Source organism: Ursus maritimus, unplaced genomic scaffold, assembly GCF_017311325.1.
Source record: "Ursus maritimus isolate PB19 unplaced genomic scaffold, ASM1731132v1 scaffold_3, whole genome shotgun sequence".
In the NCBI taxonomy this organism is placed as follows: Eukaryota; Metazoa; Chordata; class Mammalia; order Carnivora; family Ursidae; genus Ursus; species Ursus maritimus.
Window position 1 is genome coordinate 71,539,822 of NW_024425563.1, and position 14,331 is coordinate 71,554,152.

The 14,331-nt window shown below is 38.0% G+C and overlaps 1 long non-coding RNA gene across 1 annotated transcript; it reads left to right on the forward strand.

The window, feature by feature from the left end:
- Positions 1-38: 38 nt before the first annotated feature.
- Positions 39-14,089, forward strand: LOC103658699. The gene is made up of 3 exons (XR_567256.2): positions 39-87; positions 4,747-4,839; positions 12,329-14,089. It is a non-coding gene; the product is annotated as an uncharacterized LOC103658699 (long non-coding RNA).
- The last annotated feature ends 242 nt before the right edge of the window (positions 14,090-14,331 follow it).

Sequence of the window (14,331 nt, forward strand, 5' to 3'; positions counted from 1 at the left end):
CCGGCAGGGATAGCGCATGCGCTCTCTGGCGAACTCCCGCGGACTGGCGCAGGCGCAGGCGCAGGCGCTGAGCGGCGTTCCTTACTGGTAGGTGAGAAACACTAACCTCTCTGTGGGCATATAGCAGCAAAAAACACGGAGAAAAGGTTGAGGCGCACTGAGGCACGGGACAATCAGGTGCAGAGTGGATACCTGAGGAATTAACATTTTGTATGGGAAGGCACTGGACGCTGACCTGCCTTGCAGGAATTTTCCCCTTAATTGGGGAAACCAAAGGTACCACAGTCTTCACTGGGGGAAGCGCAGTGGGAAAAAACAAACAAAAAAACCACCAACAGGCAATAAAACCAAACGCGTAAAAGTCACAAATTAAGTTGCGAAAAAAGAGCCCGAAAAGGTGTTCGTTCGTTCATTGACCGCTTGAGTGATCTCTAGGAAATGCTTGGAGACAATGCATTTAAAACTTGGGACACAAATGTCAGGACCTGGGGGCTGTAACAGTTTTATTGTGTCTAGTGGGGAAGGAAATTTGTCTTCAACAGTTTGTGAGACATTAGCTTCTTGGAGGTGCGTACACAAGGGTCTTTCTCTACCTCACATTTAAAGCGCGGCTTTGTGAGAATTAAAAAGCATACTTTTCCTCAGCCAGAGCAGGACCAGCAGAGAGTGGCCGCACCGCAGCCCGCTCCACCCACCTCTTCTAAGGCCTCCTGCGATTAAAAAAATAAAAAGTCCACAGCCAAGTTATGCGGCCCCGCACCACACTGCCACCAGTCTTACAGTAATCTTTCTTAACCACTCAGACTTCATTTCTAGAATCCTTTTCATATTTCTGCCCCTCTTTTATGAAAAGTAATTATTTGGAAATACAAAATGTGAACAATATCCCTCTGTCTTGATTCCTTTGTTGCTACTGAACCTCACTCTTCCCCCACCAGTCAATATAAGTTGTGATTGTCGTTTAACCTATGATTAATTAATCAGGACATTAGGCTGTTAGTATGTAGATGCTTAGTTTAATCTTGCTAATATTTGCTGCTATTTAGATTACTATCTTTACTAGGTCTTTCTCTTCTGTCAAAATAGTGTTAAGCCCAATCTGTTTATTTATTTATTTAGTTTTTGTTTTTTCTTATTAGTGGACATAGGCCAAAATTGTTTTCTTTCCCATAACACATACACAGGAAAATGATACTAAAACATCCTAAAATACAGAGGAACATTATGTACTATAAACAAAGGAGAAAGTATGTTTTCCTTGAACAAAACATGGTCAGAGCCTGAGATATTTATTAAAGCTCTGGTTATCAGATAGTAAAAGAAACATGAAACTGGAAACTGTTGCCTTTAAAATATGCAGCTAAAATGAACATAAGGTGAAATGACCCAAGGTATCTAGACCTGATGCAGAGGTCATTATTGGATAAAAATATCACTATCTCTGCCACTGAGAAAATACCACTCTCTTCTACGTGGTTGCTCAGAAGATAAAGGTATAGGCAAACCATTAAACTCAGTGCACTAGAGAATTTTGCATAACAGGCATGGTAGTCCCAAATGAGCCGTTGGCATAACTCACAATTTGATTTAAAAAAATGTTTAATATAAACTAGAGTTACTTTAATACAAAACTTTTAATAAGCACTTTATTTTGGAATAAATTTAAGTTTACAGAGAAGTTACAAAGATAGCCCAAAGAATTATTATGTACCCTTTAGTCAGCTTGTCCTAATGTTAACATACAGCTATTTGTCAAAACTAGGGAATTTATGTTGGTACAAAACTGTAAACTAGGGACTTTATTTGATCTCATTACTTTTTGAACTACAACCTTTTTCTATTCCAGAATATAATCTTGGATACCACATTACATTTAATCTGATAAATATTTTAGTGTAGTTATTAAGTATAAAATGCACAAATATATAATTGACAAATCTAACATTTTGATTTTGTACTGTGTAATTTTGTCAGCAGACTAAAATGAAAATTGTCTAAATTGATTATCTGCTTTGTGGATGATCTGAATTGATCTTCTGTCTTCTCACCTTTTATTAATTAGATTCCTGCGTTTTGTCTATCATGCTTTTGGTTCTGCTGTCCAAGAGAAGTCAATGTAACTAAGTTAAAGTGTCTGTATTGAAACTGTCATCAATTTTATACCACTCCCTTGGGTATTCACTAACTTCCTTGGAATGCCCACCTCTTTTCCTCTACACCAAAAACTAATTTCCCAGGACCCATAAATGAACTACTAATATGGCCTTTTCTCCTGCAGCAGGCGTCTTTAGTTCCCTCTTTCTTTTCTCTCATATCAAAACTTAGCCAGCCTATAGCTTATTTCCTGAGGACACTTCCAAGGACTGTCCATCCATTCCGACAAATTAATTGTGTCAAGATGTTTCTAGGTGGAATTGGCATAAAGTTACTCCTGGTAAAAATAATTGCCTACTAAATGGCTTCCGGTTACTTCATTGAAGAGAAATAACTCTACTGCTGGAATTTTTAGGTACCATGGCAAGTCAGTGGAAGGGATTTTTGGTGGATGGGCAGGTCTTTCAGATCTGCTTAAGGCAGATGCTTCCTGTGATATCAACCATAGGCCTAAACCAGGATGGACTTGGAACTAGGTAGGAAAGGAAGTTAAACATGGAAATAAATAAGCCTGTTTCTTTTTATGAGATAATATCTGTACTCAAATTTGCAGGAAATTTCATCTACAACACATAAGTGAAAGTATAGTGCTATATAATACCACAGTACTATAAAAAACATGTTTATTATTTTATATTATCCTTCTCATTTCTCTCTATTAATATAGTTACTCAGGAGGTAGTTTACCTCAAAATTTGCTATGACATTAAGTTTCTGATACTTTTCAGCATCTAAAGGTCTTTTTTTTGTATCTACTGTTTTTGTTATGAATTTTATAGGTTAGCAAGAAGTAATCATTAGGTTGGATTTACTAGTATTTACTAACAAAATGTTTTCTCTCTCTGCATTTCCTCTTCTAGAACCACCCCAGTGACAAAATGTTGAAATAATAGTTTTTTAGTATTCTTAAGCATCATTTTCTGCATCTGCACCCCACACATCTCTATTTGTGAAATGAACAAAAGGCCCTAACTTCTGCTAAAAGAATTTCTACTAAAAGAGATCCTTCAGTGGGGGATTATGTGGAAAGAGGAAGGTTTCTTGGTGTCCTCAGTGTAACAGAAGGTGGCAGCTTACAATTCTTTTCTAAGATTCATTCTAACCTTAATTATTTTGTTGATTCTATAATGCATTATCAGGCTTCACTAGTATTCATATACAGAGAAAATAATGTAACCCAAAGTTCTTCTTCACTGTAACCTTTATCCATATGATCTCCAGAGGTGTTTTTTTTTCCTCTTAAACTTATGCATTTGATCAAGTCACTGTATTCAAGATCCCCTTATGGTCTCAGAATGACTGCTATAGTTCCAGCCATCATATCCATGTTCCAGGTGGGAACATTTACAAAGTTGCTTTATTGAGGGGCGCCTGGGTGGCGCAGTCGTTAAGCGTCTGCCTTCGGCTCAGGGCGTGATCCCGGAGTTCTGGGATCGAGCCCCACATCAGGCTCCTTTGCTAGGAGCCTGCTTCTTCCTCTCCCACTCCCCCTGCTTGTGTTCCCTCTCTCGCTGGCTGTCTCTGTCAAATAAATAAATAAAATCTTTAAAAACAACAACAAAAAAAAAACAACAAAGTTGCTTTATTGAAAGTTTCATTCTTATGTCTCAATCTTGAAGTGATTTTTTTTTTAAATAAGCTGGCTACATTGTCATCTCCAACTGTTGAGATATCTACATCTTATACTTTTTAATATTTCCTAACAGGGTCCATCTGGCTCAGGCCTTGGACTCAATATATACTCCCTGAATATTTGTTAATTTTTTATTATTAAGAAAGACACTGGCTAGATTGCTAACTCCTATGACATATGAATCACCTAAAGTGGGGCACAGAGTTATTCTCACTAGTTAGCCTTATAATCTCCAAAAATAGTGTAAATTCTTTTAGTTTCATGCCATTAAAAATATTGTTACTCTGAAAATGATTATTAATTGGGATCTTACACTCTGTGATTAAATCAAGTTCTTCTAGATAATAGAGGTAAATAGATTGAACAAATTAGGGCCATATACCCGCTAAACTTTATCTCTCTAGATTAAAATGTAGCATTGTCAAAGTGAGAGCCTCAGGCCATATAATTATTGCCCTGAAACAAAACCTGTGTGAAGAAAAAGAGTAGATTTATTGCCTTTCTTCCTAAGGATTTATGGTTTGTTCATTCCTTCATTCATATAGCAATTACTGAGTTCCTAATTTATCCCACATACTCAGATATGGGCTGAGACACTGCTATAGTTACTGGAATAACTAATTAAGAATAATTAAGCAGAGTAGTTGTGTTAATGAAAGCAGGAAATAAATTCTATTATTTCTGATACCTGAACTCATAGTGAGTGGAGAAACTTATTCCTGTTGAACATGGTTTTGCTTTGCTCTTCATGCACCCTGTTTTTAATTTGAAGAATGTCATCAAAAGGTTATTTTCTTAGAAATATTTATAGAAATCCTAAGAATTGGTTGAATCATGTTTTTAAGACCCCCCATTGTCAACCTCTTGTACTAGAGGGACAAAAGTATTTTAAGGGGCTTCTACTATACTATGAGTCATTGACTGCTCTCTTTTTAATACTTTCTTGTGATCATCTACAGGTATAAGAATGGCAGTGGAATTATCAGAAGGACCTTTGATAATGCTGCTTCCTGCCTGTCCAAAACAAGAGTGCTCATACAGCAGGAAATTCAGTAATGTATTCAGGATTCTCATTTACCTAACCCATTTTCTTTGTCGCTTGTTACGGATACTTCATAAAGCAATATCCACTCACAGTAAAATAGAATTCTTAGATAATTTGAATAATAATTCCAGATAAGGAAATGAATGGTTGTATTAACATATTCATGTATTATTTAAAGTCTTTATTACTACCTCATCATAAATTAATCATCTAGAATATTCTCTCCTAGAAGGAGGTATTGTAAGAACTTATAAGTCAGTGTCCTGTTGTTGCTGAAACCCAAGTTTGGCCGCCTGTCACTTGAAAGGCTACTACTCAAGAGATGAGTTTTGATTGGAAAGGAATATGAATTTTATTCAGGAGGCCAGCCACATGGTGAGAAGGTGGACTCTTGTCCAAAGGCCAACTCTGAGATTTCTGCCTGGCCCAGAGATTTTTAAATGGTTTTAATTAATTAAAGGAGTACAGCGGTATGTGACACTTCTTGATTACATTCAGACTCAATGATGCCAGCTACAGAGTTATCTTGGTAATCAGAAATTGTGCAAGAAGTCCTGGTTCCTTGGTACTAGGGAGTGGTTGTGCAAGAGTCCTCTGTTCTTTCTGCAAAGGAGGATAAGCTCTATAGATGTGCAGAGGTCAGTAAAGTCATTTGTGTAGCCTTAAAAAGAAAAACATTTTGCTAAAAGATTGCTGGGCTAATCACAAAGCCAAGACGGGTTCAAACAGACTTGCTGGCTTCTGTGGCCTGGGAAAGTTTTGGTCCCTTATTGCCCAAGGCCAGTGGTCTGCACATCTCAAAGAAGGCAAATTATTTCCGCTACAGATCAAGGGCTTTAAGTAGGTAGGCAAGGAGTGTGTTAACTGAAGCAAGCTAACCCTTAAGACCGGCTGGAGTGCTGTCACACTATGCATGTGTGTTAGACTATCACTCCACACATGATAAGCCACAGCTTTAGAATGGAAAAGCATTCGTGTACATTGCACCCATTATGTAGCCTGCATAGGACACATGGCAGAGGTTATACTCTAAGAAGGTGAAGAACACATAACTGACTAGAGGACATGGTTGTGTGAACAGAAGTGTAGTTTATTAAGAACTTATTTTGTTCAAGAGTTGTAGAGAACATAAAGAATGTAAAGTGTTTTGAATCTTTCCTTGGGGCCGTATATACTTAAAAGAGTTAATTTTTAAAAATTGGATTTGTAATAATTTTGGTTGGACTTTGAATTCATTTATTCATTCAGTCTAACTCTTCCAACAGCACTAAATTTCTCATTTAGTTACTGTAGAGCTCCCAGAAATTTTGGTATTCATTTCTGGTATCTGTTTCCCTATCTCCCTTTGACTCTTCAACCTACTAGAGCTTTCTTTTTTTTTTTTTAAAGATTTTATTTATTTATTCGACAGAGATAGAGACAGCCAGCGAGAGAGGGAACACAAGCAGGGGGAGTGGGAGAGGAAGAAGCAGGCTCATAGCGGAGGAGCCTGATGTGGGGCTCGATCCCATAACTCCAGGATCACGCCCTGAGCCGAAGGCAGACGCTTAACCGCTCTGCCACCCAGGCGCCCCCAACCTACTAGAGCTTTATTTCTGTTGTTAGTATTTCATTAAAATTACACTCATTAGGTCCTTTTCCAAGTACATGTTTTATTTGATCTGGAAATGACTATTAGTGAGCAATTACAGTTATGGGATATTCTCCCATTTTTGTTGACCAAACTGAATGCTAACAGAGAGGAGAGAAAAAAAATGAAGCTACCAAAAAGTAATATGGAACTTCTGATTTTATGTAATGCTTTTATATAATTATTAATAAGAAAAAGTAGGCTCAAACCCCAGTATGTAACAAAACTAAGTGGAAAAAAAACCCCACAAAGTTTGACAATTATAAATTGTCTCCCCTGACCTACCAGAATGCTAAGAAAGTTTCTATGAGTCAAAATGAGGTGGCAGTAATTGAACAATGGAAAGGATAAGTCTCTATCTAGGGCAAGTAAAGAATAAGTTGTTTACTCAGGAGCCTTATAGGATGGAATTGGTATAAGGCTTGTGTGTGAGTGATTTTTTTAAATTACTTTTACAGTGAACAAGCCTTAAGCGTAAGACCTAATAAAACACATTATTTTGCTTTCCATTATCTCTTTAAATCTTCCCAATGATGGGTGTTTCCCCCCACTATTGAATTAGAGTTCCAAGGTTTTCTTTTCTTTTCTTTTTAAAGATGTATTTATTTGAGAGAGAGAGAGAGAGTACGCACGAGCCAGGGGAGGGACATAGGGAGAGAGAGAGGGGAAGCGGACTCCCACTAAGCAGGAAACCCTATGCAGGGCTTGATATCAAAACCCTGAGATCATGACCTGAGCTAAAACTAAGAGTCGAAGGCTTAACCAACTGAGCCACCCAGACGCCCCCTGCCCCAAGGTTTTCTATTCACTTTTAGATAATAATCATTCCTTAACATTTTAAGGCCCCAAAAAGTCTGGATTCGGAAAGTAGAGTGTTGGTTCTTGTATAATAACTGCATTTAACTGAAAGTTACATCTTTTCCCCCTTCTTTCAGGTTGTGCTGATTTTAGGTGCCATTTTGCTAACCTTGGCTTCAGGCCATTCTAGATTTGGAGCATGAGAAGCAGGAAGAAAAAGATGATAAGAATATTTTTACTTGAACTTGACTTTGGTGGGCTAGATTTGAGTTCCTGGGATTGGCAGATATTTAGGGCTAACTCTTTCATGGATGCTTTTGTGGGTACTTGAAAGAGTCCCACCATTGGGGTCTCTCACCTCTGGTTCCCTAAAAGATAAATCTGTGTTTGAATGCTGCCTTGATCTTTCCACCCTTGCTACCTCGAGACATATGGGATTCACTTAGATCCTATCCTTGTAGATGGACCCCTTGATCCCTTTCAGTAGCTCTATTGAACTGAATCCAAGGTGAGCTCTTCTTCATATATGACCCACCTCCAGCTATAGGAAACCCTCATGTAGACTTTAGCTGGGCAAATTTGAGAGTGCAGGCCAATCTTCAAACAATAGAAACTCTTCTTCTTTAGCACGACAGCAATTGGTAAGCTGGTCTCTTGACTTCTTGATTTCTCTGGACAGGAATCAGACTAGTCATTAAGTCTCAGCACTGCAGGTATAAGACAGTGTGCTTTCTCAGTAGGTTTCTTGGAGGCCCCTGTATATCCAAATGAAAGTGAAGAGAGGGAACAGGCATCCCCTATTCCCTACCCTTTGGGGATGGAGGACCTGAGAGGTCCAAGAGTTTTGTTATCATTTCCCTTAAAATCTGAATTTGTTCACTGTACTGTGCACGTAAAACTAATATAACACTGGGGGCGCCTGGGTAGCGCAGTCATTAAGCGTCTGCCTTCGGCTCAGGGTGTGATCCTGCCGTTGTGGGATCGAGTCCCACATCGGGCTCCTCTGCTGGGAGCCTGAACTCTCCCACTCCCCCTGCTTGTGTTCCCTCTCTCCTTGGCTGTTTCTCTGTCACATAAATAAATAAAATCTTAAAAAAAAAAAACGAATATAACACTGAATGTTAATTATACTGGAATTAAAAATAATAACAAAAAATCTGAATTTGGGTCTGGCACCTTACTTTAGTATGAAGCTTCTACTTCATCTCGATGTGTCAGCTATAACTTGTCAATGTCCCAAGATATTCCTTTTTTGGGAAATATGAAATTTGGGGCTAGAATTGAATTTGACTAAAACATGAATACATTATTTTAGATTCTTCTCTGAATGAACTTCTGTCATTTCTCAATTCATTAATAATTTAGCTATGGGGAACTGAAGACTGTGTTAATATGAATTTTTTCTCTTTATAACTTTTCTATTATAATAACTGCTATTTATTTGGGAATGGTATTTCCCACCTCTTTTATCATTTTTCCCCTTCTGAAATGTAAAAGAATTAATAATCCTTCAAATAAACCTCTATGAGCTGATCTTGGACTGTGAGAACTGTTCTCTCATATGCCATTAATTTCAAATTTGGACTTCTCTTTGCCTACTGTGTAAATTGTGTCTCCGACAGTTAGAAGTGATTGCATCTCTTCATTAAGGAAATCATCTTTCATATGAAAAGTCATCTTAGATAAAAATGTTAATATTGTCATTTGTTTTGCCATGTAAGACTTCTGACAGAAAATTCTCTCATAGATGAAAGGTACTTTATTTTTTTTATCAAAGAAAAATGATGTCTTATGACTGATAAATATATTTTTTAAAGATTTTATTTATTTATTTATTTATTTATTTATTTATTTATGAGAGGGAGAGTGTGAGGGTGAGGCAGACTCCCCAGTGAGCAGAGAGCCCGATGTGGGCCTCAATCCAAGGACCCCAAGATCATGATCTGAGCCGAAGGCAGATGCTTAAACAACTGAGCCACCCAGTCACTCAAACACATTTTTAAAAATTTATTTATTTTTGAGAGAGAGGGAGAGAACACGCATGCACACACGTGCTAGCACATGAGCAGGGGGAGGGCCAGAGGGAGAAGCCGACTTCCTGCTGAGCAGGGAGCCTGATGTGGGACTTGATCTAAGGACCCTGAGATTATAACGTGAGTTGAAGGCAGATGCTTAACCGACTGAGCCACCCAGGCTCCCCAAACACATTTTGTTAAAAGAAGATGAGATCTGTCATGTATGGAAATTATGGCTCGAAGGGGAAAGAAAACAAGTACATCAATTTCATATTACTTCCTCTAAGATATTAAAGTGTTGCAACAAGAAAGCAAAGATTACTATTTATGAAACATTACTGTGAAGCTAGATATAAAAGGCAATAGCTATAGCAGAATTAGAGAGGACATAAAATAGAATATTCTTGACCCATTTTATTTACATAGGCACATAGGATTTATGACTGAGTCAAAGCTACGATCCACCCAGGCCAACATTTTACTAACAACAGTAGCCCAAGTTTATAAAAACTGTTTTGCAAGCGCTAGTCATAATGTCTGAGAATCTCAGATGACATTGTAGGGTGGTTGGAACCAGAAAGTTGAGTTCATTGAATTATTTTGTCCCATCACATTTTGTAAGTCTTTAATACATCCAACCTCACTTCATGTCTTTTTAATTAAGGCCATGATTTTGGGTTGAGGTGAATCACTGTCTTCTTTCCCATGGTATTTTGGTGAACAGCCTGACTGGAAATTTCATACTGTGTCAATTCAGCTGTAACTATGGTTTCTAGAATTTCTTTCCTGTTAGTAGTTTCAGTTTCGAGTTGGCCGTTAGAGAAATTTGCATGAGATTTGGAAGGGAGAAACAGCAGCCATTATGCTCAGAGGGTCGATTCAGGGCCTCAGGCAGCATTGCTCATTACATGCTTGTGTACTTGCACATGCATGAGCCTCTCTGTGTGTGTGTGTGTGTGTGTGTGTGTGTGTGTGAGTGTGGTTACTGATGTTCTGGCTCACCTTGTTCACACGGGTTAGCACCCAGGCCCACAGCTTGTCTAGCTCCCACAAGATCTCCTCCTTTAGCTTTTCTGTTTCCTGAGCCTGTAGCATGTATAGCAAGACGATCAAAGGCAGCAACTTTTTCTGCAGGTCCAAGGCCTGCTTCCTTGAAATTTGACATAATGAGTGACCAGCATAGGTTCCAGTTTGTGCATGTGGAAGAAAAACATGTTCTTGCTTTCCCCTACTGTCTGTCCAGCTTCTCTTCTTGACCTCTAACCTGCTGATTTACAATGACTTCAGGCCCCTCACCAGACACAAAGGCAACAGCCTTCCACAGAGTTTTTCACACCTTCTGTGGTCCATTGTAAGTGATTTTTCTCTAATCCTCCACTATTCACATTCAGATCTTTCTTTCCACAGCCTCTCTCACAATTGTGTTATTTCTTTCTTCTTTTTTTTTTTTAAGATTTTATTTATCTATTTGACAGAGAGAGAGCGAGCACAAGCAGGGGGAGCAGCAGGCAGAGGGAGAGGGAGAAGCAGGCTTCCTGCTGATCAGGGAGCCCAATACAGGGCTTGATCCCAGGACCCTAAGATCATGACCTGAGCTGAAGGCTTAACCAACTGAGCAACCCAGGTGCCCCAATTATGTTAATTCTAATGCCTGTAATAAGTCCCTTATTCCATACTATTCATAGTGTTCTGTTTTCCTGATTTAACCCTAACTAATGTAATGCCTATGTACAGAAAGGATTACAAGAGATATTCTTAGTTATACCTCGGTGGAAGAGCTCAAAAAACTTGAGGTAAAAATGTCCCTTGGACATGGCAAAGAAGATGTCTGTTTAAGGGGAGACCAGGAAGGCCACAGCATAGCCTATACCAAGGAATGCCAAAGCATCTTGAATATAACAAGGAAATTAAAAAGGAATTCAGAAGTATTTTTAGATCTACCCTGTATATATTTATATTCTCAATGAAGTAAAATTAAAAAGACCAACTCTCAAAATGTGTCCTTTTCTTTACAAATATTTTAAATTCTCTAATAACAACTTTATCTTTCTTCTCTGCTTTCACAAAATTGTAAACACAAAAGGAAAGGAAAAAGAAAAAGAAAAGCCAGAAGGCAAGATATTTTTGATTTGATTAACTTTGATTTCCAACGTTAACTTTTCACATTTTCTTAAGAGTATAACAAAACTTTTGCATATTCCCACTTAAAGTCCGTGTGAACGTACCCACAAAATTTTCATTCCATTTAAGGGCATTCAAGGATCTTTCTGCAAAGCCCAACCATGTAAATATAGGGGGTTTTTGTACCCCCTTCCCACCACTTCTGTAACATCACCTTTATTCAGTCACCCCATCTTGATTATTAGCATCATCATTCACATAACTGATAAATCCAAAAAACCTCAGTCAATCTTGTTTCCACTCTTCCTGGCTTCTTATATCCAATCCATCAGTGAATCTGTTTGACCAAACCTCCTAAATATTTCCCAATTTCAGTAACCTCTCACCACCTTCACTCTTACCCTTATTTACCTTCTTGAACTATAGTAAAAGCCTCCTAATTGATAACCCTGCTTTTACCCTTGACCCCTTTGGTTCATGCTCCACAAAGCTCTATGGGAGCCTTTGAAAATGTAAATCAGATCATTTTCTTTTCTAGTTTAAAATTCACCAGTATCTGCCCATTGCAATGAGAGTAAAATTCAAAGTTTTGAGGTCCCACATAACTTGGCCCCTAACAATTTGTTTATGATACTCTCTTGAACACACTCAACATGTACCCAAATTAAGGCCATTTTGCTAGCTGTTCCCTCTGTTTGGCATGTTCTAACACAGCCAGCTCTTCTTATCTTCTTGGCCAACTCTTATCATTTTAATCCCAGCATAAAATGTCATCTTTTCAGAGATTATCTTCTGTAATCACCATGTCCAAGATAGCACCCACCTTTCAGCACTTTCTGTTTTATTATCTTTATAACACTTGCTGCTATTTGAAACAATCCCTTTTATTTATATATTTGTTTACTTGTTTGTTGTCTGTCTTCCTCCTCTAGGGCCTTGTCTACTTGTTTATCACTGCAACTCTAAAACCTAGCTCAGTACCTGACAAGAAGTGCTCATCAAATACTTGTGGAATGAAGAGTGTGGTGATTTTCCTTTATTAAAAATTATCAAATGTATTGATATTGTCACAGTTATATTCCTAGTTTTTGTAACATATACTTATAGAAACTTATAGAAACCTATACATATTTACTGTGAAGAGTTATATTGCCTGTCTAGATTGTAATGTGAATCTGGATTGTTTAGAATCACAGTGATTAGAAAAGAAAATAATCTAATTCCCTTTTCCAACTGCTCTCTCAGTGTCTCTTACACCAGCATTCATTCTTTCTGTAATTGTCCCCTTCAGGAAGCTGGTCCATCATTATGGTAAACATCTAAACCCCTGAACCCAAAACTGTCCTTTGGCTTTTCTACCCTTAAATTCACCATGGTGTTGCCTGGCCCATAGTAATTCCTAATTAGCCATGCTTTATTTTTTACTGGTTGTGTTCTTGATGATGTCCAATCCACTTTAGGTCTTTTAAATGGTAACTCTGCCAAACAACTAGATGTAGGGGGTTGAATGTGCTATGTTACTCAGGGATTCTAGCTAAAAATTAACATAAGATATGGGTTTTAAAACATATTTCCTCTAATTTAAAAAGGACTAAGCATCAAGTTGTTCTCTATCTCCACCCAGCAGAGTTTAGAGGAACTCAATAGTTGTAGTCTATAAAACAGTTCCAGAAAGCTTCTCTGTATCTATTATTTCAGAATTCACAAATGGATCTAGATCCCAATCACCCCTAACAAAATCTGCCTCATCTAATAGGGAAACTCCAAAATACAGTGCACTCTTCTTATTAGCATAATAGAGATAAAATTAATTGTATGGGGTAGTCCTAATTACTGATTTGTGAACATTCGTGGTCTCTCTCTTCTTGAACATCCACCTACATGTAAGAGAAAGAATTTTTTTTTTTTTTTTTGGTCCCTTGGGGCTATCATTTAGTCTCCTAAATTCAAGTGTGGGTCTAAACAAATACACTAGGTAAAACAAATGAAACCAGAAAAGCTATGTGAAGCTACATAATAAAAAGCTGCAGAAGAAAGAAAGAGAGAAGGTGGGAAGAAAGGCATATGAGGAAGCTGTCAGAGAGGTTTTGGGGGGCAGGGAGCTCAGAGGGGAGAAGAATTAGTGTATCTGGGAATAGCTACTGTGTTAGAGAATATTAAGAGGAATGATGATGGGCTAAGAAGGTTGTTTATTGAGGTGTGTTGTTTATTAAGAAAGCACTCCCTCCCTTTGGCATTTCCTGTCAGAAGACCTGCAATACTGGCCACTGAATGTGTACCTTGTCTGGGTCGGCCGGAGTGCCAGATGACCCAATCTAACCCGAATAAAGGTTGTATTCATGTTATGTTAGTTTGCCTTTTGACTTTGTAGAGGAGTTTTTCTTTATGCCTGGCATCTTTTTCTGTTCTGGATCTTGTTCTTTAGTATTTTGCATTCTTCTTCCTTCTCTCTCTGGCTACTGGTGTACAGCCTTCTCTTGCTTCTGTACTGTGGACCTATGCAGAGTGTGCACAAAGGGAATTGTAACCCTCAGAGTACAGAAGCTTCACATCCTAGAGTACTGGTTGATGCTCTCTATTTTCAACTCTTAGAATTCTAAAGAGATTTAGCAGCAAAGTGTGACTCCTAAAGATTATTTTATTCTTATACAGTATTTGTACTTTCTTAGACACTTTGCCAGATAATCCCATCTACTTCTTATCATGTGTCTTGTTTTTAGTTAAAATAATTATGTTTCAACTACATTTCATAAATGAGCCCTTTACTGCCCAGAATTCTATACCCATCATGTTGGTAGATAATCCAAATTTCTGATTTTCCTTAAATATAGGCATACATTTACTTGTTTCATACTGAACCTAGCACTGAGTTGAATTTTCCAGTAGAAATGAAATTTCATAATTGTGATAAATGTGGAGATGTAGCACCAGGAGC